Consider the following 26,277-nt stretch of genomic DNA (forward strand, 5'->3'; position numbering starts at 1 on the left):
ACTCCTCTCCAATCCCTCACACTCCTCTCCAATCCCTCACACTCCTCTCCAATCCCTCACACTCCTCTCCAATCGCGCCTCACACTCCTCTCCAATCGCACCTCACACTCCTCTCCAATCGTGCCCCACACTCCTCTCCAATCCCACACATTCCTCTCCTCTCCAATCCCTCTCCTCTCCAATCCCTCACCTCTCCAATCCCTCACACTCCTCTCCAATCCCTCACACTCCTCTCCAATCGTGCCTCACACTCCTCTCCAATCCCTCACATTCCTCTCCTCTCCAATCCCTCTCCTCTCCAATCCCTCACCTCTCCAATCCCTCACACTCCTCTCCAATCCCTCACACTCTCCAATCACGCCTCACACTCCTCTCCAATCGCGCCTCACACTCCTCTCCAATCGCGCCTCACACTCCTCTCCAATCGCACCTCACACTCCTCTCCAATCGCCCCTCACACTCCTCTCCAATCGCGCCTCACACTCCTCTCCAATCACGCCTCACACTCCTCTCCAATCGTGCCTCACACTCCTCTCCAATCGCGCCTCACACTCCTCTCCAATCGCGCCTCACACACCTCTCCAATCGCGCCTCACACTCCTCTCCAATCGCGCCTCACACTCCTCTCCAATCGCGCCTCACACTCCTCTCCAATCGCGCCTCACACTCCTCTCCAATCGCGCCTCACACTCCTCTCCAATCGCGCCTCACACTCCCCGCCAATCGCTCCTCACTCTCGTCTCCAATCGCTCCTCACTCGCCTCTCCAATCGGCTTTTCCCCGTCTCGTTTCTCTCGTTTTTCTCCCGTCTCGTTCTTTTTCTTGCTCCATCATGTTCAAGTTTGGATTGACGTTCGTCGATGGACTCGTTCGCCCGTCTCATTCGTTTTCTTGCTACATCCTGTTCAAGTCTGCGTTCTTCATCGATCGTCTCATTCATTTTGGAAATAGAAGTTTCCACGCAGCACATTAATTGTCACAATCCTCAAGAGGAAGTGTCTCGTAATCATCAAATGATAAATGGCAAGTAAATTATATTGTGGAAAATTAAAGATTTCTAATAAACCTATTTAAAGTGTATGCACACATAACTAATTTAAAAAAACGAAGAAATATCTCTCGGTAATTTCCTGAAACATATTTTACTTCCGGATAATAATGTTGAATGAAATAAAAACGAAGAAATATATGTCGGCATCATTGTTGATGTTTTTGTGACGACTGTCATCAAACGAAAAAGTAATATAATATTATCTTAACGGAAAAGCAAAAGCGAATTTTTAATATATGTCGACACGTTGCCGTCGGTGTCATGTTGGGCGGTGTATGATACATCATGACGCGATTTAAAAAAAAAAATCTGCATTTTCCCGTGTGTGTGGAATGTTCTCAATTATTGCTGACACCGAGTCTAAAACCATCGATAAAAATGAAATCAGATGGTGAGTTAGATTGGAGATAAAGGCGTGAGAGAGACTCAATGGCCTTGAAGTTACAGGCCTTTGAGAATTCATTTCGTTCTATAAACGGCAACTTTCATCGGATTTTCTTCCCGTTTTTTTTCAACCGAGTCTAAAACTATGTTAGTGACTGTGAAAAATGAAATGATATATCGAATTTGATTTGAAATAAAACTGGGAGAGAGAGCAAGACACCACGGGCCTACAAAACAGGCCTCAAAGCTATGTGAGTTAATAAAATGATGGATATTTGTTTATATGAAGCCTCTCCCAGAATGGGTGGAGCTATGGGTGGAGCTACTCTGCAAACCGGGTAAGCCACACCCCGGACAGACGTCCAACAGACAGAATCATCTACGGCTATTATAATATAGATGGAGAAAACAAATTGATAATTTAGTCAAAAGGTCAAAAGGTCGAAGGTCAGTGTAACCTAAAAATCATCAATTTTCATCCAATTGACCTGAAATTAAAATTTACCATTTGAGTTTTGTCATCAAATTTTCAAAAAAACTTCATTATGAGAATATGGAAATGGCAAATTCATGATTTGGCAAAAAGGTCAAAGGTCAGCATCACATAAAATCATCAATTTCCATCTGATTGACCTGAAATTTTAAGAATTTGCATTTTGGGTCACTGAATTGGTTCAACAATCAAAAGCTAGAAGCTAATTGTTTTTTTTTATTTATCAACAGGTCAAAGGTTAAGGTTGCGTTAAAAATCACCAATTTTCACTCGATTCGCCTGAAATTTAAAGAAATTGCATATCGGGTTTTTTTTTTTTTGTATACAAGATCGAGGCTCATTTAAGAGCCAGAATGTCAAACTCAAAAAGTAGAAGTGGATTGTATTTTTTAGATCAAAATGTCAAAGTTAAGGTTGCATAAAGTCGTCAATTTTCATCCAAATGACCTGAAATTTTAAGCATTTGCATATTGGATCACAGAGTTGGTTCACCAATCAAAAGCCAGAAGCTGATCATTTTTTTAGATCTAAAGCTCATAGGTTAAAGCTGCATTAAACCATGAATTTTAATTTTGTATTTATTTAAAACTGTTTTCGTTATTTTGAGAATACAATAACGTATACACAAAAATTCAGAAGAAAAAGAAGACATCTGAATGCAAACGGACGGCGTACGGGCTTTGCATTTTCAGATGCTTTCTAGTTATTTATTATGACCGGTAATAACGAATGATTCTCTTGTTAAATAATAAGTTGATCACTTGCAATAAGATTTATAATCACAAGGATTTTATAGCAATTATTAGTAGTTTGGTTATCCAAATTCAAAATGGAGCTGAGTGAGATCGATGGGAAAGCCGCTCTCAATAAGTGGATTCCGTGGAGAAAATCGCTTTGGTACAAGAGAACGTTGCAATAAATCATCAAATATTTTAAATTTATTTAAATAAATGTTCACAAATTACAGTCCAGACGTTATGGTTGGACAGAGCAGGCTTAGGAAGGGGAGAAACACATTTAAACACTTCATAAGATGGATATTTGTGCACACCTATTTACACCGATTGATTTTGTTAAAGTAAGTATTGCACTCCTTGCACAAACGTTTCTCCATTATTGCTTAATCCTGTTACATCTGTGATGGAACCAAATCATTTTTTTTTCATATTAGCATTTGCATTTCCAGCAATGAGGCTGTCACCCTATACCGTGGATGGCTCATCGTGCGGCAATCGACTGCAGCATGTCATCCCTGAGGTACAAGGTGAAGAGATCCATTTGACAAGCAGATTGCTCCAGACTAGCAGAGGGGAAAAGCAAAGCCCTGAAAACAGCTTAGATGCACCGAAGCGTGCGGCCTAAGCTAGCGTATCAGCCGACACCAGGGGGTCCACTTGACTGGCATGTCTCCACGGAAAGTCCCGGCTCGTCTGCATTTCTTACGGTGCTGTTCAGGCCGCCTCTTGGTGTATAGTTAGCCCAAGGCGCCAGCAGTCAGCCTCACTCTGCAGCGCCATATCCACCCTAGTAATTTTTCTTCCACCTGTCGTCTTGGTACAAATAGTTTGGATTGCAGGCCGCAGCTATGAACAGCCAAGGAAGCAGGGCCAGCCAGCGGCACACAGGGTTCATCTGCAGGGTTGGTTATTGATGTCGGAGGATGGATAAGCTGAGATTACATCGGTCTAGTGGACAGTCAATGTACTGCTAAAACTAAACACCACTTTTGTGAACGCGGTACTGCACCACTGCAACACTTTAGTAGGCCGCCTGTATGCAGCAAAACGCTTAAACATATCATGAGTTAGAGACCCCAACTTTTGAGCCCTTTTATTCTATCAAATCAAGAAGGACAGTTTCAGGTGCAAAATCACTTTCTTTGAGGACATCGATGAGGAACAGAATTGGACATTGCTTTCCAAAGGAAACCTTTCCAATTCCAAGGCATACAGGCATCGGTCTTAAAGTGATAGAGATGAAGCCGTGTCCTTTCGCCTCCCATGGAAAGTCACATATTTGTTTGTGGATTTGCAAATAGAAGCAGGTTCTTAATGTTTCCATTTCCAGCAGAGAAAGACTTTCTAATCCCTTTCTCAATGTTGTTACTTCAAGCCTTTCTCATTAAACACACTGCACGCCCACCGCAGCACAACGTTTTTCTTCAAAAATGTTAAATGCAATTGTAATTGCGGCTCAACATGGAGGAAATTAAGTCCTGTGCATGTCCATCCACAGGGTGCCGCACTAACGAAAACTCAAATTCGCTCAGGCATTCTTACGGCATGCAAATTCCACACTGGAGCCCATGCTGGGAAGATCTTCAAATGAACTACGTGGTTTGTACAGATGTGTTGATTGCAGTATGCCCTAATGCAAGAAAAGGTCATCATCGGAAGTTTTCATTTCGGAGCAGTTGGAGGCCGAGTGGTTTGGGCCTTGAGTGGCAACACCAATTCAGGGTGGTGGAAAGACATGCCAGTGACAGTCCAATGATTGGAAAAGTGGACACTCGAACTATAGGAGTTGGAATGCAATACCTGAGTGAAGTATTAAAAAATGCACTTTTGACAAAAGCTCTGATAATAATATTAATTCTTTGATTTCCAGCTGAAAGTCGACTGTGATAGGCTCAAAGATCAAAAGACATGATGGATCTAACAGTTGAGACATGAGGCAGCACCATTTACAAAATTATCCACCCATGGTTGAACGAAGCAAATGAGGAACTTCACTTGGTTAGGCTGGATGTTGTTGTTGTGTAGCCCTGGGCAGTTCTCTGACCAAGCCTGTGGCACAGAGACAGCCGATCAATCTCGCAGGAGCAACCTAGAGATCCCCCACATCCAGGATGGTGTACTTCACAATTCAGGGCCATGACAGTGTTAGAGTGTTAGAGAGAGAGAGAGAGAGAGAGAGAGAGAGAGAGAGAGAGAGAGGAGACAGACAAAAGAGGGAAAGGGCCAGTCTATGGGACTGATTGTCATTCTGACAATCATGGCCGCGCTGCCCTGACAAATCCGGGCAGCAGGGAGAAATGGGGAAGATTTGGCCCCGGAATGCGTTGAGGGGGGCAGGGGGGGTACAACCACCGCGAAGAGGCGTCCCCAACTGATGTTTAACCATCAAGTTAAACACTACGCTGCCAAAAGTCATGGGACACCCATTTACAGTTATGAAAATTGTTGAATTCCAACAAGTGATGATAATTGTCCATCAGAGAAAGAGCACCTCTATCAGGATGGTTTCAATCCAAATCAACAATGACGAACAGCATCATGACATTAGCACTACAGAAAACACTATCGCGATGACTACTAATCTGGCAGACAAGTGAAATTCACCTCAAAACTAAGGATAACTCGGTTCAAGTGAACAGAGGCATTTTCAGATATACATACTTGCATTACATCAACATTCCATGATGTAACGAAAGCATTCAGTCACAATGGGATGTTGCAAGCAAACACCAAACTTGCATTCAATGAAATAGCATGAAATACCAGGGCACACAATCCATTAACTTACGTGGTCAATACATAGCATAGTACAACTGGAACAGTACTGGGTAGAGAGCAAACCTCCGCTAGGATGAACACTTTATGTTTTGTATCCACTGATAGGCCGGATCTGCATCTGGAACTTAACCAAAATCGATTCGGCTAGTTCTTGTCACCTGCCCAACTCATCCACCAAGTTTTCGCATAACTCATCCACAACTTTTTGAGATATCATGCCACATATAGTTTTTGGCTCCACTACTCAATTGTGAAGAATCATTTGGAAATATTAAAACATCTAGTATCCTGGATTCGGATCTAGATCTTCACCAAAATCTAAACAATTCATCCTTGTCACACACCCAGCATGTCCACCAAGATTCATCGGAATCCATCCATAACTTTTTGAGATATCCTGCTCACAAACAGACAGACAAACAGGGATGAAAACATAACCTCCATCCACCTTCGGTGGCGGAGGTAACAATCGAGTAACTTGCGATTTTGGAAATGTGGAAATAGGTTAGGTAAAATGACGAGTCTGGGCACCCATTTCTGAAGTCTGATGATAAGGTCTTTATGGTTAGTTGGACATCATTTTGTATCTTATGATCATGACCAGGACAATCTGAAAGAACTAGGGGATATGTGGTATAAGAGGAATGGCAGAGAATTTCACTTCCAGCCTATCAAAAGTCCGATATAATAGGAGTGAAAATATGGATCGACATTGCGATCATGGAGAGGAGACGACCTACACAAAATGATAAATGACTGCACATCAAAGGATGTTATATAATGCCAATATAATTGTGCGTACCATTATTTTTGGTAAGATCGTGCAGGTACGTACTCCAGTCAGACATCAAGTAAAATAACAAACCCTTGCCACATCAGTCAATGAACCCCAAACCTTCCACCCTTCCTTCACATGGCCTCAAAAATAAATGGGGAGGATCTCAGCTGCCTCAACAAATCAATGAAACATGCCATGTGACATACTACCGTCAAAGGTTCGCTCCATAACCCTTGTTTTGCACATTGAGCTGCCATTTCTCATTTACAGTGCCTTCAGAAAGTATTCACACCCCTTGACCTTTTCACATTTTGTTGTATTACAGCCTGAATTAAAAATGGGTTAAATTGAGATTTTTTTTTATGACTGATCTACACATGATACCCCATAATATGTAAGTGGATTTTTTTCAGAATTTCTTACAAAACAATTAAATATGAAAAACAGAAATATCGAACTCAGATAAGTATTTACCCTCTGAGTCAATACTTCGTAGAATCATCTTTGGCAGCGATTACAGCTTCACATCTTCTTGGGTATGTCTGTAACAGTGTTGCACATCTGGATTTGGAGAGTTTCTCCCATTCTTCCTTACAGATTTGCTCAAGCTCTGTCAAGTTGGATGGGGACTGTCGGTGAACAGCATTGCTCAAGTCTTTCTACAGATTCTCAATGGGATTCAAGTGTAGGCTTTGGTTGGGCCACTCAAGGACTTTCATGTTTCACTTATTCCCGTGTTGCTTTGGCTGTATGCTTGGGGTTACTGTCCTGTTGGAACATAAATCTTTGCTACAGTCTAAAGTCTTTTGCATTCGTAAGCAGGTTCTCCTCAAGGATTTGCCTTTGCCTGTACCTGACTTCATTCATTGTTCCCTCTATTCTTACAAGTAAGTATCCCAGTCCCTGCTGTTGAAAAGCATCCCCATAGTATGATGCTGCCACCACCATGCTTCATGGTAAGGATAGTATTAAATGGGAGGTGAGCTGTTCTCAGTTTCTGCTAGATGTAGCGCTTTGCATTCAGGCCAAAGAGAGTTCAGTTTTCTTCGCACCAGAACACAGAATATTTTGTTTCATGCTCTCAGAGTTTTCACGTGCCATTTTGCAAAATCCAGGGGTGCTGTCATGTGCTTATTTATCAGGAGTGGTTTCCATCTGGTCACTCTTCCATAAAGCCAAGATTTGTGAAGTGCTGCAGAGACTGTTGTCCTTCCGGCAGGTTCTAATATCTCAGCCAAGGAACTCTGTATTTCTGTCAAAGCTGTCATTGGGTTCTTGGTCACCTCCCTGACCAAGGTCCTTCTTGCCCGGTTGCTCGGTTTTTTTGGACGGGCAGCTCTAGGAAGAGTCTGGATGGTTCCATATTCTTTCCATTTCCTAATGATGGAGCTCACTGTGCTTTTGGGAACTTTCAACACTCTAGAAATTGGTCTATACTGTTCCCCAGATCTATGCCTCCTCGCAATTATATCTCGAAGTTCTATGGACAGTTCCTTGGACTTCATAATAGAGTTTCTGCTCTGACATGCACTGTCATCTGTGGGACCTTGTATAGAAAGGTGTGTTTCTTTCTAAATCATGTCAAATCAATTGAATTGGCCACAGGTGGACTCCAATCAAGTTGTAGAGACATCTCAAGGATGATCAAAGAAATCGGATGCACCTGAGCTCAATTTGGAGTGTCATAGCAAAGGTGTTGAATACTTATTGTATCAAGACATTTCAGCTTTTCATTTTTAATTATTTTGTATAAATTTCTAAATAAAAAAATCCAGTTTGACATTATGGGGTATTATGTGTAGATCAGTGACAAAAAAGCTCAATTTAATCCATTTTAAATTTAGATTGTAACACATCAAAATGTGTAACATTTTACATTACACTGCCTTACAAGCATTACACTGCCTCGCCACACATATTTTACCATCCAGTGCAAAGAGGGAAATCTACCCAGCCTGACCTGCGGTCACAGGATGAACATCATGGTTGATTTAGATGGAAAACGCACAGGGGACTGTCGGTGCTGCTCGGTTAAATTTCATCAGAATGTCCATAATCTGTCAATGGTTCCAGGGTATTGCATTCGTGGTAAGTGAAGCCTTGAAATACACAATGCAATTGGCCTTTCAAAGGCTGCCGTGCATGAAATTGTGAAAAAGAATAAGAAGTTAGTGATGGTCCGTGCAGATCAAGAGTTTAAAATCATCACAAATGTTCCCATAAATTGATGTAAGAGGAATATGCGCTGTCTATTTATTACGTGCTCGTGCTTCCGCAATGAATATGAGTGGACGTGCGTATTTTGGGCCGGGTTTGGGGGTGATGGAGAAAAATTATGGAATATTTGCATACATAATAAGTTGATGCCCCATAACTGGTTGCTTTCATGAAATATCCATGAAATTTTAGCATTTTGTCACTTTGCTTTCGTCAAGCAATGAAGTTGCATTCAATGCTCAAACATCCACTTGAGAATGAAATGCAAACTTGAATTGCAAAGGAATAACTGCATCGGATGATGAATAATAAAAGCTCAGCAATAAAATCCACTCATCTGTAGCTGCCATTGCTTATTGCCAGACTCTGTAGCACTATTGAATGAGTCAGTTAGCTCAACTCAATGTAATTGGAATTGGCTTTGTGGATGTGTGAATGGGAAGTAAAATTGACCATTTCATGGGGAAATCTAACATAACCTTCCAGCATGAGGAAGGTCTCCCATTCAGCAAACTTCACCATTGCATGTGTGGTTGTTAAATCATCACCTTTATCCATTTCTAAGTTAGAGCAACCTTGATGCAGGACCTTCAGGAAATATTCTGGCTACTAAATAATCGTTCTACACCCTACTTAGGTACCTTCCAGACAGGTGCCTGTACAAATACAGTGTGCATCTGCATGTAATTGTACAACTTGTACATTTAAATAAGGGGCTAGGGGTGCTATTGATAAAGCTCATGGCGCTGTGACTGCTCTCTCTCTGTCTCCCATACCTGCTCGTCACCGGGTCTCCTGCACACATCATGTTTTCCTTGTCTTCTGGTCCTGATTTTTTTCCATTCACCAGCACTCTGCTCGATGCCCTACCCTGCAATGCTTGAGACAGCTTCACGTGGTCTTCTGCCTGCATTATGTCGGTTCTCTGTTCTGGGACTGCACGCTCAAGCCCTGCCACTACCGGGGAATGGCACTATGTGCATGCACAGCTATTCTTTCGCCTGGTTCGCTGTGCGTGATTAATGTGTGTGTGTGCCCATAGAGGGTAACCTTTTACTGCATAGTTATACAACAACAACAACATGCATTTTAAAGGCCATTTTCCCTACTAGAGCAGGGGTTAGCCTTGAGGTCCCCATGACAATCTTCTCCACTTTACTGCATAGTTATACTGTGTAATAATTGTTTCTTTCTATCTACAGTAATTCCGTTCCATTTCCTTGTGTATTAATAAATTATTTACTTCTTAAGCGACAGTGTGTATCTTGTGTTCCTGCCATTTTGCCCCACCGAAGTTTGGGGGTGTTATTGATGTACCTGGAGGACTCAAGTTAAAGCAATCCCGATTTATAATCGGCATGGTACCGCACTGCACTGGAGTATGGATTAATTCATTCACTACTTGCTGACGTTGGTCCAGCGTAAAAGCACCCACTTGGTTCTATCCCTAGAACTGGCCTCCAGTGTGGTCGGGAACTGCTGCAGTTGCGGTTATCGGTTGGTTGCTGTCCACGCAGCAATCTATTAGTAACAGCATATTCAAAGATTCTGCAGGCACCAAGGATGAAAGGAAATCAACGATTTCCCAAAAAAATTGCAAACATGTACAGATACATTCAAAGTACACCGCCCCCATGCCAAATAAATAAATAACATCCTCCAGTGCGACATTGCCGGGGCGACCGGCAATACCGCTGTGCCGCACATAGAGATGGTAATGGGATGGAGAAGTGTACAATAATTGATTGATTAACTGAATAATTAAAATCAACAAACAATAATCGTAAAATAATTTCTTAATCAATTGGATAAGCGCATACCAAAACCACCATTGTTTCATCCGAAGCTGTAATTGTTCGAAAATTAATTAAATAAGTCATTAATCGAAAAAATAAGTAAATAATTGATTAATCAATAAAAAAAATACATCGATTAATTAATGAATCAAAAATATCCTTTATAGCCACATCACTTGGTCACTGTCGTGTCCATATAATAGCTTCCTAGCTCAAAAGGTGCCTGAGATATTGCCCAGCTGAGAAAGAAAATAAATAAATGAATAATACTGAAAATAAGTAAAAAATAATCGTAAAATAATTAAATAATTAATCAATTGGCTAATAGAATACTAAACCACTACCGTTTCATCTGAATGTGTAACTTTAAATTTTTTTATTAAATAAGTCATTAATCTAATAATTAAATAATTAATCGATTAATTGATTAATCAATAAATCAAAAATAGCTTTTACAGCCAAATCACTTGGTCATTGTCATGTCCAAATATCAGCTTCCTAACCCAAAAGGTGCCTGAGATATTGCCCAGAAGAGAAAGGAAATAAATAAGTAGTTAATTAATCTATAATAATTAAGTAACTAATTAATTAATTGATTAATCAAAAATCAAAAACAATTTTGACAAAACACTTTCTCACTATTGTGCCAATATTTCAGCTTCCTAGCTCAAACGATGGCTGAGATGCTGCCCGGACAAACAAGAAAGAAAACAAACAAACAAGAAAACAAGTGCAGATACATTCAAAGTACACCGCCCCCATGCCAAATAAATAAATATCCTCTAGCCCGGCATTGCTGGGGCGCCCTAGGCGCCCGGCAATACCGCCGTGCAGCTCATAGAGACTGTATTGGGAGTTAGAGGTGTGCAATAATTGATTGATTAATTGCATAATTAAAATCAACAAATAATGATCAAACAATACTTTCTTAATCAATTGGCTAATAGCATACCAAAACCACCGGTGCTTGATCCGAAGCCATAACTATTTGATAATTAATTAAATAAGTCATTAATCGGAAAAAATAATTAATTGATTAATTTATTAATCAATAAATCAAAAATATCCTTTACAGTCACATCTCTTGGTCACTATCGTGTTCCAATATCAGCTTCCTAGCTCATAAGGTGCCTGAGATATTGCCCAGATGAGAAAGAAAATAAATAAATGAGTAATAATGAAAATAAAGAAATAATTATCATAACATAATTAAATAAATAATCAATTGGCTAATATAATACCGAAACCACCACAGTTTCATCCGAATCTGTAACTTAAAAAAAATAAAAAAATAATGTCATTAATCAATTAATTAAATAATTAATAGATTACTTCATTAATCAATAAATCAAAAATAGCCTTTACAGCTATATCACTTGGTTACTGTCGTGTGCAAATATCAAGTTCCTAGCTCAAAAGGTGCCTGATATAATGCCACCAAGAAGAGAAAGGAAATAAATAAGTACTTAATTAATCAATAATAATAAAGTAGCGAATCAATTAATTGATTAATCAAATAACAAAAAATACCATTTTCGAAAAAGTACTTGCTCACTATTGTGCCCAGATTTCAGCTTCCTATCTCAAAGGATGGCCGAGATATCACCCGGACAAACAAGAAAACAAACAAACAAGAAACCGGAGTGAAAACTGAGTACTCCCTTTTCAGCGCGCGTCATTGCCGGGCCCCCATCTGTGCCCGGCAATGACATCATGCAGCGCCTGGAGATGGCATAGGAAAGAAGCGGTGTACAACAAGAAAACAAGAAACTGGAGCGAAAACTGAGTACTCCCTTTCAGCATGCGTCATTCAAGGAACCCCTTCGGTGCCCGGCAATGACGTCATGCAATGCCTGGAGATGGCATAGGAAAGGAGCGGTGTACAACAAGAAAACAAGAAACCGGAGGGAAAACTGAGTACTCCCTTTCAGCATGCGTCATTGCAGGACCCCCTTCGGTGCCCAGCAATGACGTCATGCAGCGCCTGGAGATGGCATAGGAAAAGAGTGGTGTACAACAAGAAAACAAGAAACCGGAGCGAAAACTGAGTACTCCCTTTCATTATGCGTCATTGGAGGAACCCCTTCGGTGCCTGGCAATGACGTCATGCAATGCCTGGAGATGGCATAGGAAAGGAGCGGTGTACAACAAGAAAACAAGAAACCGGAGGGAAAACTGAGTACTCCCTTTCAGCAGGCGTCATTGCCGGACCCCCTTCATTGCCCGGCAATGACGTCATGCAACGCCTGGAGATGGCATAGGAAAGGAGCGGTGTACAACAAGAAAATAAGAAACCGGAGTGAAAACTGAGTACTCCCTTTCAGCATGCGTGATTGCAGGACCCCCTTCGGTGCCCGGGAATGACGTCATGCAATGCCTGGAGATGGCATAGAAAGGGAGTGGTGTACAACAAGAAAACAAGAAACTGGAGTGAAAACTGAGTACTCCCTTTCAGCATGCGTCATTGCAGGACCCCCTTCGGTGCCCGGCAATGACGTCATGCAATGCCTGGAGATGGCATAGGAAATGAGCAGTGTACAACAAGAAAACAAGAAACCGGAGCGAAAACTGAGTACTCCCTTTCAGCATGCATCATTGCAGGACCTCCTTCGGTGCCGAGCAATGACGTCATGCAATGCCTGCAGAAGGCATAGGAAAAGAGTGGTGTACAACAAGAAAACAACCAGAGTGAAATCTGAGTACTCCCTTTCAGCGCACATCATTGCCGGGCCCCCTTCAGTGCCCGGCAATGACGTCATGCAGCGCCTGGAGATGGCATAGGAGAGGAGAAGTGTACAAAAGCAAATTCATCCTTCCTGGTATCTGCACCATGATAAAGATACTTTGAGAATCAGTAATTTGTGTAAGGTCAAAAAATGTATTAAAAAAAGAGATCTATGCTGGTTTGGCGGAAAGACACAAGAGGAGTGTGGGAGTTGAGCATCAGTCTTGGGCACATTTCTGTCTTCAAGCTTCATCAGCAAGACAAATGAAGGTTATAATGAAGAGGAAAATTATCGAAGCTTCTTCACATGTACTACTTAGCAATGAGGACAAGATCCATGGTAGTAAAACATACTTTCGGGTACACTTAAATGAATCAACGCCAAATCATTATCCACACCAGTTCCAAACACAACCCTTCATCATCAAGGCAAAATGAGTGAAACTAAACTCATGCCCATTCTTTATCTCTTTATGAACGGCATAATGATAAAGTATAATGGAATGGTTTTGCATCCTACTGATAGGCCAGATCTGAATCAGGACCTGAACCAAAATTGAATCACCTTGTTCTTGTCACCTTGCCAACTCAGCCATCAAGTTTTGGTATAAGTCATCGACAGCTTTTTGAGATGTCCTGCTATACATCGGGTTTTGTTCACCTATCTCTCAATGGTGAAGAATCACTTTAAAAAATTTCGGATCCACATGCGGAACCAATTCTTCACCAAAATCGAATCATTTCTACCTTGTCACACACCCACCCTCTCCAGCAAATCTTGTACAAATCGATCCACAACCTTTTGAGATATCCTGTTTACAAACAGGCAAACAGACAGACAGACAAACAGAAAGGGATGTAAACACAACCTCCATCTACGTTCAATGGCGGTGGAAATTACGAGCAAAGAAAGAAACTAGAACGGCACTCAGTAGAGCGCATACCTCCTTGCCAGGCTGAACATTTTATGTTTTGTATCCCACTGATATGTGGTATATATGGTATATATATATGTATCCCACCACTATCCCAACAACAACCATGGTTCCCGAAAAAGGCCAACCCCCGCGTTGCGGTGAAAAATGGCCTCTAAAGGTGGTTTTTTATTTTTTATTTATCCCACTGATAGGTCGGATCTGGATTCGGACCTGAACCAAAATCTAATCGGCTTGTTCTTGACACTTAACCAATTCGTCCACCAAGTTTATTCATAACTCGTCCATAACGTTTTTTAAATATCATGTTGTATATCGCTTTTTCGAACTTGTCTGTGAACAATATCACGTTCTGTGAGCTTGTGTAGCCTACCACTTCACGGCTGAGCTGTTGTTGCTCCGAGACGTTTCCACTTCACAATAACAGCACTTACAGTTGACAAGGGCAGCTCTAGCAGGGCAGAAATTAAACGAACTGACTTGTTGGAAAAGTGGCATCCTATGACGGTGTCACATTGAAAGTCACTGAGCTCTTCAGTACGGCCCAATCTACTGCCAATGTTTGTCCATGGAGATTGCATGGCTGTGTGCTTAATTATATATACCTGTCAGCAATCGGTGTAGCTGAAACAGCCGAATCCACTAATTAGAAGGGGTGTCCGCATAATTTTGGCCATGTAATGTATATACTGTGGTGCGGGAGCGCACATGTTGAACAAAGGTAGGCCACAACGCTTTGGTCATTATCGAGCTCTTTATTGATTGCTCACTCATCCGCACTGATGTGCGCGCGGCAGCGAGCCCGCGTATATCTCTCCAGGCCACGCCCTATCTGGGGCGTGGCCGCCACCCGCTGGTGCGCGGAATTATGTCTCTGCGCCAGCGAGCCATCGTGTCCGCCACACGCGCCCCCCCAGAATTCCCGCGCACCTGAAGGGTCAGCTTGCGGGGCAACCGGATGACCCGGCCGAAGCGCCCACGGGCGGCTGCCTGTGTCTGGGATGCCGGGATGCCATCGGGGATGCCTCCGGCGGCATCTGGGATGGGTGCAGGACAGGGGGGTGGCGTGACGGCGGGATTGGGCGGAGCTGGGGGTCCGCCCGCCGGGGGGCAGCCCCAACGCGGGGCAGAGCAGCTGGCGGGGGGGTGGTCCAAGTCGAGGTGGGCCGGCTTGAGGCAGTCCACGGAGACGCGGTCCGGAGCACCGCCGATGTCCAGGGTGAAATGCTTCGCGCCGGTCTCCAGCACGCGGAAGGGCCCGTCGTATGGGAGCCGCAGAGGTGTCCGGTGGGCGTCGTGGCGGACGAAAACGTACTCCGCCGTGTGAAGCTCCGGGGCGACGTGCGTTGGCGGGCAACCGTGGTGCGCTGTCGGCACCGGGGCGAACCTCCAGGCGGTCACCTGCAGGGTGGAGCGCTGCTGCGCCACGGACCATGTTGCTGTGGAGTGGGGGAGGAACTCGCTCGGCACCCGCAGCGGTTGTCCGAAGACCAGCTCCGCCGCGGATGCACGCAGGTCGTCCTTGAGCGCCGTCCTGAGGCCAATCAGGACCCAGGGGAGCCTGTCGACCCAGCCGCCGTCGCGGAGGCTGGCCCGGAGCGCGGCCTTCATGGCGCGATGGAAACGCTTGCACAGGCCGTTGGCCTGTGGGTGGTAGGCCGTGGTGCGATGCAGCTGGACGCCGAGCCCCTGCGCCACCGCCCCCCAGAGCTCCAAGGTGAACTGGGGGCCGCGGTCGGACGAGATGTCCGAGGGGGCGTCGAAACGGGCAACCCAAGTGGCGATGAACGCCTGCGCGACGTCAGCCGCCGTCATTGCTGCCAAAGGCACAGCCTCCGGCCACCGGGTGGTGTGGTCCACCATGGTGAGGACGTGGGTGAAACCCCGCTAGGAGGGCAGAGGTCCCACCAAGTCCATGTGAACGTGGTCGAACCGACGTTCGGGCACCGTAAACGGGGCCCGCGGGGCCCGGTTGTGGCGGTGGACCTTCGCGCGCTGGCACGCGAGGCACGTCCTGGCCCAATCACGGACGGCCTTCCGGAGGCCATGCCAGACGAACTGGTCGGCGACCAGCTTTTGGGAGGCCTTCATGCCCGGGTGGGACAGGCCGTGGATGGCGTCAAAAACCCGGCGCTGCCAGCCAGCGGGCACGATGGGGCGAGGCCGGCCGAGGGAGACGTCGCACAAGAGGGCCGCGCCCGCACCGTCGAACGGTACCTCGGCGACGCGGAGGCCCGTGACGGCGGTCTGAAAAGCCTGGACGGCAGGGTCGGCGGACTGGTCCACCGCCATCCGGGCATAGTCGATCCCGAGGTGGACCGCGTGGGCGAGGGCCCGGGAAAGGCAATCCGCCACTGGGTTGTCCTTCCCCGCGACGTGCCGGATGTCCGTCGTGTACTCGGACACGGCCGAGAGGTGACGCTGTTGCCGGGCCGACCACAGCTCGGCGACCTTGGCCATCGCGAAAACCAGGGGCTTATGGTCGACGAAGGCCGCGAACGGGCGGCCCTTGAGCAGATGGCGGAAGTGCCGGACCGCCAGGTGGAGCCCGAGCAGCTCACGGTCGAAGGTACTGTACCGCCGTTCGTGCGGGCGGAGCTGCCGGCTAAAGAACGCCAGCGGCTGCCAAGCCCCCTTCACCCATTGGTCGTGCACCTTGTCCACCGCGTAGACCGACATGTCGGTGGTGAGGGCGATCGGTGCATCGGGTGTGCGAGCATGGTGGCGTTAGCCAAGGCGACCTTCACACCCGCAAACGCCGCGTCAATCGGCTCGGTCCAGGCAACGTCGCCTTTGCCTGGCTTCCCCCGGAGGGCCTCGTTCAGGGGGCGCAGGAGCTGGGCGATGCGGGGCAGGAAACGGTGATAGAAGTTCACCATGCCCAGGAACTCCTGGAGCCCCTTGATGGTGCGGGGGCGCGGAAAACCCCTGACCGCCTCCACCTTGGCCGGCAAGGGGATGGCCCCGTGCCTGGTGACGCGGTGCCCCAAAAAGTCGATCTCGGTGACGCCGAACCGGCACTTGGCGGGGTTGACGATCAGGCCATGCCGGTCCAGGCGTTCGAAGAGCGTGCGGAGATGGCGGAGGTGCTCCTCACGAGACGGGCTTGCGACGAGGATGTCGTCCAGGTAGACGTAAACAAAATCCAAGTCGCACAAGATGCTGTCCATCAGCCGCTGGAACGCCTGGGCCGCATTCTTCAACCCGAAGGGCATTCACAGAAACTCGAAGAGGCCGAATGGTGTAATGACGGCCGTCTTCGGTATGTCCTCTGGCCTGACGGGGACCTGGTGGTATCCGCGGATGAGGTCCACCTTGGAGAAGAGGGACATGTTCGCCAACCGGGCGAAAAAGTCTTGGATGTGAGGGACCGGGTAGCGGTTGGGGGTGGTAGCATCGTTGAGGCGGCGGTAGTCGCCGCACGGCCGCCACCCGCCGCCGGGCTTGGGCACGATGTGCAGCGGCGATGCCCACGCGCTGTTGGAGCGCCGGACGATGCCCAGTCGCTCCAGCGTGGCGAACTCCCCCTGCGCCATGGCGAGCTTCACCGGGTCGAGGTGGCGCGCCCGGGCATAGACCGGTGGCCCGATGGTGGGGATGTGATGCTCCACCCCGTGCTTGATGGCCACCGCCGAGAAAGTGGGCCGCGTGAGGGCCGGGAAACTGGTGAGGAGGCGGGTGAACTCGTCCGCTGCTGGAAGCGTGCAGACCAAGCTTGCTGGAACCGAACCGCTCAGCAAGCCGCTTGGCGAGCTGCTCGGTGAGCCGACCAGGGAGCAGCTCAATGAACTGCTCAGCGCGCAAGCGAGCGAGCTGAAGGTTTCAGCCTGGACAAGGCCTCTGTGCCTCACGTCCACCAGCAGCCCATGCGCACAGAGGAAGTCTGCTCTGAGTAGGCCCATGGGGACACTAGCGGTAACGAACAACCACTGAAAGCGCTGCCCCCCGAACCGCAGCGAGAGGCAACGCTTCCCGAACGTGCGGATGGGCGTGCCGTTGGCGGCAAGCAAAGCGGGGCCCCAGCCCGCAGCTTGCCGGTCGGACGCGGAAGCAGGGAGGACGCTCACCTGCGCTCCCGTGTCGCACAGGAAGCGACGACCCGAGGAGGTGTCCGTTATCAACAACAGGCTGCCAGTATGGCCGACGCTCATGGCAGGAAGCGAGCGCCGGCCTGGTCATTTCCCGACCTGCCAAAAGTACAAGGTGGGCGACAGGACCTGGCCTTGTCGCCGAACCTGGCATGGGAACGGAACCAGGTCTGGCCCGGTGGTGGTTGACGCGCCGGTTGCGACGACGGTGGTGGGCGGGGCGTGGCGGCGGCCACGCACGGATCCGCCAAACCTACGCCGCGCTCGGAAGGAACCGAACGCCATGCCACGCGGCGATCCGCCAAACCTACGCCGTGCTCGGAAGGATCCGAACCACACGCGCCGTGCGCGGCGCAGGGACCCACGACGGCCATGCTATATGCCGGCCGCGCGTCGTGGGCTGCGAAGTACTTGTCTGCCTCCCTGGCCAGGGCCCGCGGTTCCGTAATGGTCGACCCGGCCAACGCGAGCCGTACCTGTACAGGTAGTGCGCGGAGGAAGAGAGCACGGAACAGGAAATCTGCGCGGCCGTCGCCGAGCAGGGATAGCATGTAATCCATGCGGGCGGACGGGCGTGTGTCGCCGAGGGCGGGAAGGTCCAAAAGACGGTCGGCGCGGTCGGCCTCTGGGAGGCCAAACGTATCGAGGAGCAGCTGCTTGAGCACCGCGTACTTGCCCTCATCCGGCGGGTGCCGGAGGAAGGACACGACGCGCGCGGCCGTGCCGGAGCCAAGGGCAGCGACCACGTAGAAGTACCTCGTGTCGTCCGCCGTGACGCCCCGGAGCTGGAACTGGGCCTCGGCTTGAAGAAACCAGGTGTCGGCCTGCGCTTCCCAGAACTCCGGTAGCTTGATCGCGACCGCGTTGATGGCCATTGCGCGTTCGGGGGTTCAACTACGGTTGAACCAGTCGGAGGTCACCAATGTGGTGCGGGAGCACACACGTTGAACAAAGGTAGGCCACAACGCTTTGGTTATTATCGAGCTCTTTATTGATTGCTCACTCATCCGCACTGATGTGCGCGCGGCAGCGAGCCCGCGTATATCTCTCCAGGCCACGCCCTACCTGGGGCGTGGCCGCCACCCGCTGGTGCGTGGAATTATGTCTCTGGGCCAGCGAGCCATCGTGTCCGCCACAATACCTCCCCAACTCAGAGTGGATGCCTCCCGACCATTACAGCACCGGGATACAATGACGATTAGATAGCAGGAAGAGGTTGTTTCGATAACAGGAAGAGGCTGATTAGATAACAGGAAGAATCGGATAGCTCATTTATCGCATGTTTATCATACACTAGCTGAAGTACCCGGGGTTGCCTGGGGAATTTCAACGAAATATGTATTTAAATATTTCCTGCATGTTAAATTCGGGAATGTTGGCTTTATGGTTTCGTATGAATTACCATTATTCACAAAACATATTATTCGATCATTCCCAGGAAAAAAAACATAGGCAATGTATAAGCAACAAACTCACTCGAGGCCTGAACACAAAGGTGTTATTGTAGCGACCCATGGGTCCCCCAATAGTGTAGCAGCATAGCAAACCTGTTGTGCATTTTGTGATACAAGCACCAAATTTGGCACAAATGTACATTAATATGTTGCGAACATTTTCAGATATTGGGCCACTTGAAATTCTCTCTTTATGTCCGCCATATTGGATTTCAAAATGGCCGCCACTTGAAATCTACATTTGCTATTATCTCTGGACGTAATGCAGCTATTGACTTGATTCTGGTATCTAAATGTATGTTTTTGGGGGCAAGGAATCCAATGGTACCAATTTCAACTTAATATTATCTATCACAGTCTGTTATATAATTTTATTTGGAAATTATCTAGGCAAATATTGGATTCAACACAATACTTTGAAAAGAATGTCTTAGTTCTGTAAATGTCTTAGGTATAATACTGACATGCTACATGGTCTAGTATTTGAGGCTAGGTGTACTGGTATCTGAGGCCAGGTATATACCGGTACTGAAGATACGTGTACATAAACAGTGTCATGTTAACAAGTTCAGCATTGCCACAAGTACATGTATGTTGTTGACTCATCGTCATGTGCAGTCCCCTTCACACACACAGAGGGCTGTGCACTGAAGGGCAGCCTTTTTGCACTTGCAGCGCCTCACACACCCTTTCTTGCACTTGCAAGAAACCAGCTCAATGCAGCTGTGAGCTGCCTCAGTTAGCCTGGTCCAGTAAGGTGTGTACTGTCCTCCTCCAGTCCTTGACCAACCCCAGTTGGTTGGTGGAGGGAGCTCTGGTGCTGGCAGCAGTATCTGACCCCACACATGTCCACCTTGATACACTGCCCTCTTGACATGTTCCTCCAGAGCTGCCTTCGTTGGAGGGATGAGCTGCACATTGTTCTTCCTTGCGAAGAGTTTCCTCCTGGCCTTGTCAATGTCTGTGCATTTGCTGGTTCGATCATACAACAGGATCATGAACCTCTCGATGATGCGCATTGCATCGTCTGGTATGTCACGAGGTGCAGAGGACAGCAGCAGCAGCGCCTCAGTGAGTTCTGGCAGTACCGTCCAGACTGCCCACGCAGTGTTCTTGCCATGTCTATGAAAACTAGACACAGTGTCGCATCCAGTTAGAGCGTGGAACATTGGCAGTGCACGAGCCTTCTCTCGTCCCAATCCAGCTGCTATTTCGTGTGCTGCTAGGTATCGGAAACTCTGGCCTGTTCCGAATGCCAGCCACAGTTTGTCTTCTGGTTGCAACTCCTGTGCCAGGGACACTGCCAGCACCACAACATCGGTGTCTACAGTCCGGATGAGTATTGCATGGTGTCCATGCTGGACTGCGTGAGATGCATGCAGCAACATCCGACTGTCAGCCTCTTCATGGTTACATGGGGCGAGTGAGGTCAGATCTGGCAGTAGTGGCTTGCTGAGCACTGCCTCTCCATCAGTAATGACGAGTTGCTTGTCCTCCTGGTCAAACCATTCCATGAGAGCTGCTGAGAGGAACCTGAACAGCTCGGTCTTGTTGCTGTCCACTCGTAGGAAGTTCTGCCAGTTTCCTGGTATGGCTGCGGCAGCCACCACACGTCTCCGCACACCTTGTCCCCGCTTTGCACGTGTACTACCTTTCAGTGAATCAGCAAGGTAAGTATCCCAGACCAGATCCAGGCGTGACACTGTTTGCAGCTTCGTGGACATATATGGGATGAAGATCTGTTGTGCATACTCTTCAAAGGTCTTTGATGCAGCCGGCTTCAGCATCTGGACGATGGCTGCTCCATCAAGCACAATACAGGTCGTGACAGGAGTCTCTGTCTTTGCGTCGGAGACTTCTTCCAAGCATGTGAGGAGATCACTCTTGGTACCAGTGCAGAGGCTTCCACCATCAGACAATGCAGGAGGACATGCCTGATTCTCGTGACAAAAGAACTCCTCAAGGTTTCCATCCCTCGTCTGGCAGCCAATGTACAGGCGTGCGAAGAGTTCACGGTCATTCTTGATGGAGGCGAGCTGTTGCTGACCTTTGCTCTGGCTTCTTGGAGTGGAAGTGCTGAACACCTTCAGCTTGTTACGAGGAATGGGTGCGTCCACTGCCTTTGTTCTGTCCAACAGACACTCTCTGGTGAAAGCCTCGAACTGCTCTTGGCCAATCCTCTTGGCATTCATCACGGTCTCCACAGCAGCAGGATCTGCGATCTCCTTTGTGTCCAGTTTGACTACATCCTGACTCTCCTCCTCGAATGGGTTGCCCATCTCCTCTATGACACCGACGAGAGAGCGAACATCTTTCACAAATGAGGCCTGTACACTTGGCGTCTGATCATGATGACGTGTGTCTGCTGTTTGCCGTCTCCAGTGTTGGTTCCCATCCTGCAATTCTTCGATCACCCTGGCAACTTCTGGTCCCGCAACCATCCAGCGACGTAGGGCACTAGGGTTGTCAGTGAGCCCAACTGCTCCACCGTCTCCTTTGATGCAGGCATTATTCTGCTCATGTGCCTGGTCAATCGGGATTGAAGAGAACACCCTCTGTGTTTTCTGAACGGTGAAGTGGCTTTCCCTGAATTTACTGGCTACATCTGGGTGTTTGATGGTGAGTTCGGCCATGTCCTTCAGGTGCACTGGTATCCACCTAGCATAGTGGGTGTGATCCAGTGCATGGAACCAGGGGACCAGCTCTGTCAGAGCATCGAGGTACATCATTAACGATCCCTGCCTGAGAGAACGCACATACACTAGAACCAACAGTTCTAGTTCCAGCACGGTTGCCCAGTAGTGAAACTGGGGGATGTCTTCTCCTCTCTGGCAACACCAGTCTTCAAACTCCGGAAGGTCCTCTGCATCCCTGGTTTCCCCCAGACAGTAGTGGTTGTAGGCACGGTGTTGCAGGATGTACAGTGCTGCTGCAGTGATTTGATGAGCTCTTCTTGTGCGGGTGACATGGGCAGCTCGTAGGAAGGAGTCGGCCGTCCCTGGCGTTGCAATCTCAGCTTGCAAAATCTGCAAATCTTGCAAAAATCAAATCTCTGAATCTGAGATGGCCCAATATCCAGATCTTTTCATAATATGATAGTCTACTAGTGTGCCAAATTTGGTGCTTGTATCACAAAATGCACAATTCTTTTGAATATTTGGGCTAAGCCGCCCCACTACAAGCGAGACCAGCAACAGAATCTCCTTGCTCCAGCCGGTGACGTAACCGGCGGGCAAACCACGGCGCCGGGGTGGCCGGTCACGTGACCACCAAAGCGTGCCGCGCGTGCGGTTATAATCATTTGCACCTGTCGGTCACGTGACCACCAAAGCGCGCCTCGCCTAAGAAGCGTGGCTTTCGGTTTCGGTTGTGCTTTCTGGTTTTGATATATATGCAGCCCGATAAACGGGCTTTTCAGAGTTCCCGAGTTGGTTTTTACAATAAACATCTTCTCGGACGAGTCTGTGTCTTGCCCGTCACTTCATCCGTCTCAAGCAAGGGCCCTGCCCTTCATTATAATAAACCTGTGTAAAGCAATCTTTTTAATAACAGGTGCATGTGTAAACACTGTAATAAGTAAATTTTTATTTTTGACAACTAATCACTACAACCTCAACATACAATCTTCACAATACATATTACTCAGTCGCTCCGGGAAAAACCAGGCAGTGTATAAGCACAAGACCCGATCAAGGTCTGGAGGCCAATTATCTGGTTTTATCTGGGGTCAATTTTTTTTATCCAAACTTAGCCCTCGACCTTCCTCTGGATGACAGAGAAGGACATCCAAAGTTTGGTTGCACTGGTTCCTGAAAGGTCCAAATGCTGAAATGAACAAACAAACAAAATGTATTTCTTCTTTATATATTAGATCCTGTCCTGATTAACTGCACCAAAGATGCATGGAGGTAATGTAATCACCAACGTTTGTAAGTTAGTGAGCAGGATGTCTCAAAATGTTATGGACCGTTTCAGACGAAATTTTGTGCACTGGTTGGGTGTGGGACAAGACAAGGACGAATGGATTAGATTTTGGTGAAGATCCGTATCCGGATACTATATTTATCACTCCGCCACCGAATGTGGATGGAGGTTATGTTTTCACCCCTGTTTGTCTGTTTGTTTTTTGTGAACAAGATATCTCAAGAGGTTGTGGATGGATTCGGACGAAATTTGGCACAGAGATAGTGTATGTGACAACGACGAAATGTTTAGATTTTGGTGAAGATCCGGATTCGGATCCGGCTACTAGAATTTTTAAGTGATTCTTCACCATTTGGAGATTGGGCTAAAAACGATACAAAGCAGAATATCTCAAAAAGTTGTGGACGGATTTGGACGAAACTTGGTGGACAGGTTGGGTGTATGACAAGGACAAATCGATTCGATTTTGTTGAAGATATGAATATGGATTCGGACACGAGAATTATATAATTTTTAAGTGATTCTTCACCATTGAGAGATGTGTCCAAAAACTATATGTATCAAAATATCTCAAAACGTTATGGATTGATTATGACAAAATTGGTGCACAGGTTGGGTAGGTGAAAATGACGAATTGATTAGATTTTGGTGAAGATTCGTATCCGGATACTAGATTATTTAAAAGTGATTCTTCACCATTGAGAGATGGGTCCAAAATCAATACCATATCATATACAGCACGATATCTCAAAAAGTTATGAATGGATTATAACAAAACTTGGGTGATTAGTTGGGTAAGTGAAAATGACGAATTGATTAGATTTTGGCTGAGGTCAGGATGCAGATCCAGATTCTAGAATTTAAAAAATGATTCTTCACCAAATAAAGTGAGATAGGGCCATAGGCAATACATAGCAGGATATGTCAAAATGTTAAGAGCAGATTCAGACAAACTTTGTGAAGTATTTTGGTATGTGAGGAGAACAAGTTGATTCGATATTGGTGGCCTATAAGTGGGATACAAAAGGTAAACTGTTCCGCCTGACTGAGGTAGGCGCTCTACCGAGTATCGTTATAGTTACCCTCGCTGGGAGAGAGGGTATTCATTTGGGTCCGTTTGTTTGTTTGCACAGAATATGAGTACACTTTTCTTTGCATCCGTTGGTCCGATAGCCAATAAATTGTCAACTTTCTTGTCAACAAATGTTGTAATGATAATTAAATTGTCAACAAATGTTGTAATGATAATTAAATTGTCAACAAATGTTGTAATGATAATTAAATTGTCAACAAATGTTGTAATGATAATTAAATTGTCAACAAATGTTGTAATGATAATTAAATTGTCAACAAATGTTGTAATGATAATATTAAATTGTCAACAAATGTTGTAATGATAATTAAATTGTCAACAAATGTTGTAATGATAATTAAATTGTCAACAAATGTTGTAATGATAATTAAATTGTCAACAAATGTTGTAATGATAATTAAATTGTCAACAAATGTTGTAATGATAACTAAATTGTCAACAAATGTTGTAATGATAATTAAATTGTCAACAAATGTTGTAATGATAATTAAATTGTCAACAAATGTTGTAATGATAATTAAATTGTCAACAAATGTTGTAATGATAATTAAATTGTCAACAAATGTTGTAATGATAATTAAATTGTCAACAAATGTTGTAATGATAATTATGACGGCATAGGTCACGTGGTACAGGCATCATCTTGGAAAAACCGAAAAACTTTGCACCTCTGTATCTCTAAAACCACTTCACAGAAAAAACTGAAACGTGGCTCATTGTCAAGTACTCCCCATGGGGAAAACATATATTCATGATGATGTCATTGGTGCTTTCCTTATGACGTCATAATTAGACAAGTGCAACGCTTGATCCGATCAGTTTGAAATTGAGCGTGATATACACCAAAATTGTACGGGAGAGTTCAATTGATGACGTCATCGGTCACGCGGTTCGACAGCCATTTTGGATTAAACATAAATCTATGTCGCCAATAAGCCACACAAACACAGCAGCTAATAAACCCCACAAAAAATACACCACACAAACACGTCCTGCTGAGGGGCTGCAATCTCTCACTGCTCTTTCTTCTTTATGTTTTAAATGCGACATTATGAGTGTTTAGCATGTTTTAAAGTCGGGCTTTTATTGTGTAAAAGTTGGAAAGCTTGAATATGTTATGCATAAGAGAAAGACAATGGGTTTTTGAGAGTGTAAAAGTATTAGTGTTCGAGACTGTGACAGGAGGAAGGTTTGACATTGCATGGAGAGGAATATATGGGTAGTTTAGGAGTTAAGGATGGATGTGTTTGATTGCGTAAGTGTAAGAAATTTCAAAGTGTCCAGCTAGGGTAGGGAAGTTTAATTGTGCAAGGGTAAGGGAGTTTGAGTGCGAGGGTAGGAATGCTTGAGATTGTGTGGTTTAAAAGTGTGACAGTTTGTGGGTGTTCAAATCGAGTTTTAGAGTAAGAGTTTCATAATAAGAGAGGAATTGCAGAGTAAAGTTGCAGCAAATGACAGTATAATACATATTAGTGGTGAAACCAAGGCAGAGAGCGAGAGAAAGAGATGAAATGGATTTAAAAAAAAATTTTTTTTTGTGTATACAGAATCGAGGCTCGTGAAAGAGCTAACATTTATCACACAAAAAAATCAAACAGACACACAAAGTATATAATAAGGGTAGCGGTAGATAAGATGGGGAGAGAAGGGGAAGCACATAAACACAACATTTGAGAGCAGGGACATCGGGAGATCTGTGGGAGCGTGAGGGCTTGGGAGGAGGAGGCGAGGGAAGGAGGGGAGGGGTGGGAGAAGTATAAAACACAAGGACACTGCAAGGACTTCCAGGAAGGAAGTTGGTATTTCAAAAAAGTGAATCTGGGG

The 26,277-nt window shown here is 46.2% G+C and overlaps 1 protein-coding gene and 1 pseudogene across 1 annotated transcript in view; both read right to left on the minus strand.

Annotated features, from left to right (window-relative positions):
* The window catches only part of LOC137421857 (uncharacterized), a 193,906-nt gene that overhangs the window by 162,012 nt on the left and 5,617 nt on the right, over positions 1-26,277 (minus strand). The window lies entirely within an intron of this gene.
* Positions 7,103-7,726, minus strand: LOC144890971 (uncharacterized; annotated as a pseudogene).

Source organism: Myxine glutinosa, chromosome 2, assembly GCF_964187855.1.
Source record: "Myxine glutinosa chromosome 2, kmMyxGlut1.1, whole genome shotgun sequence".
Taxonomy (NCBI): domain Eukaryota; kingdom Metazoa; phylum Chordata; class Myxini; order Myxiniformes; family Myxinidae; genus Myxine; species Myxine glutinosa.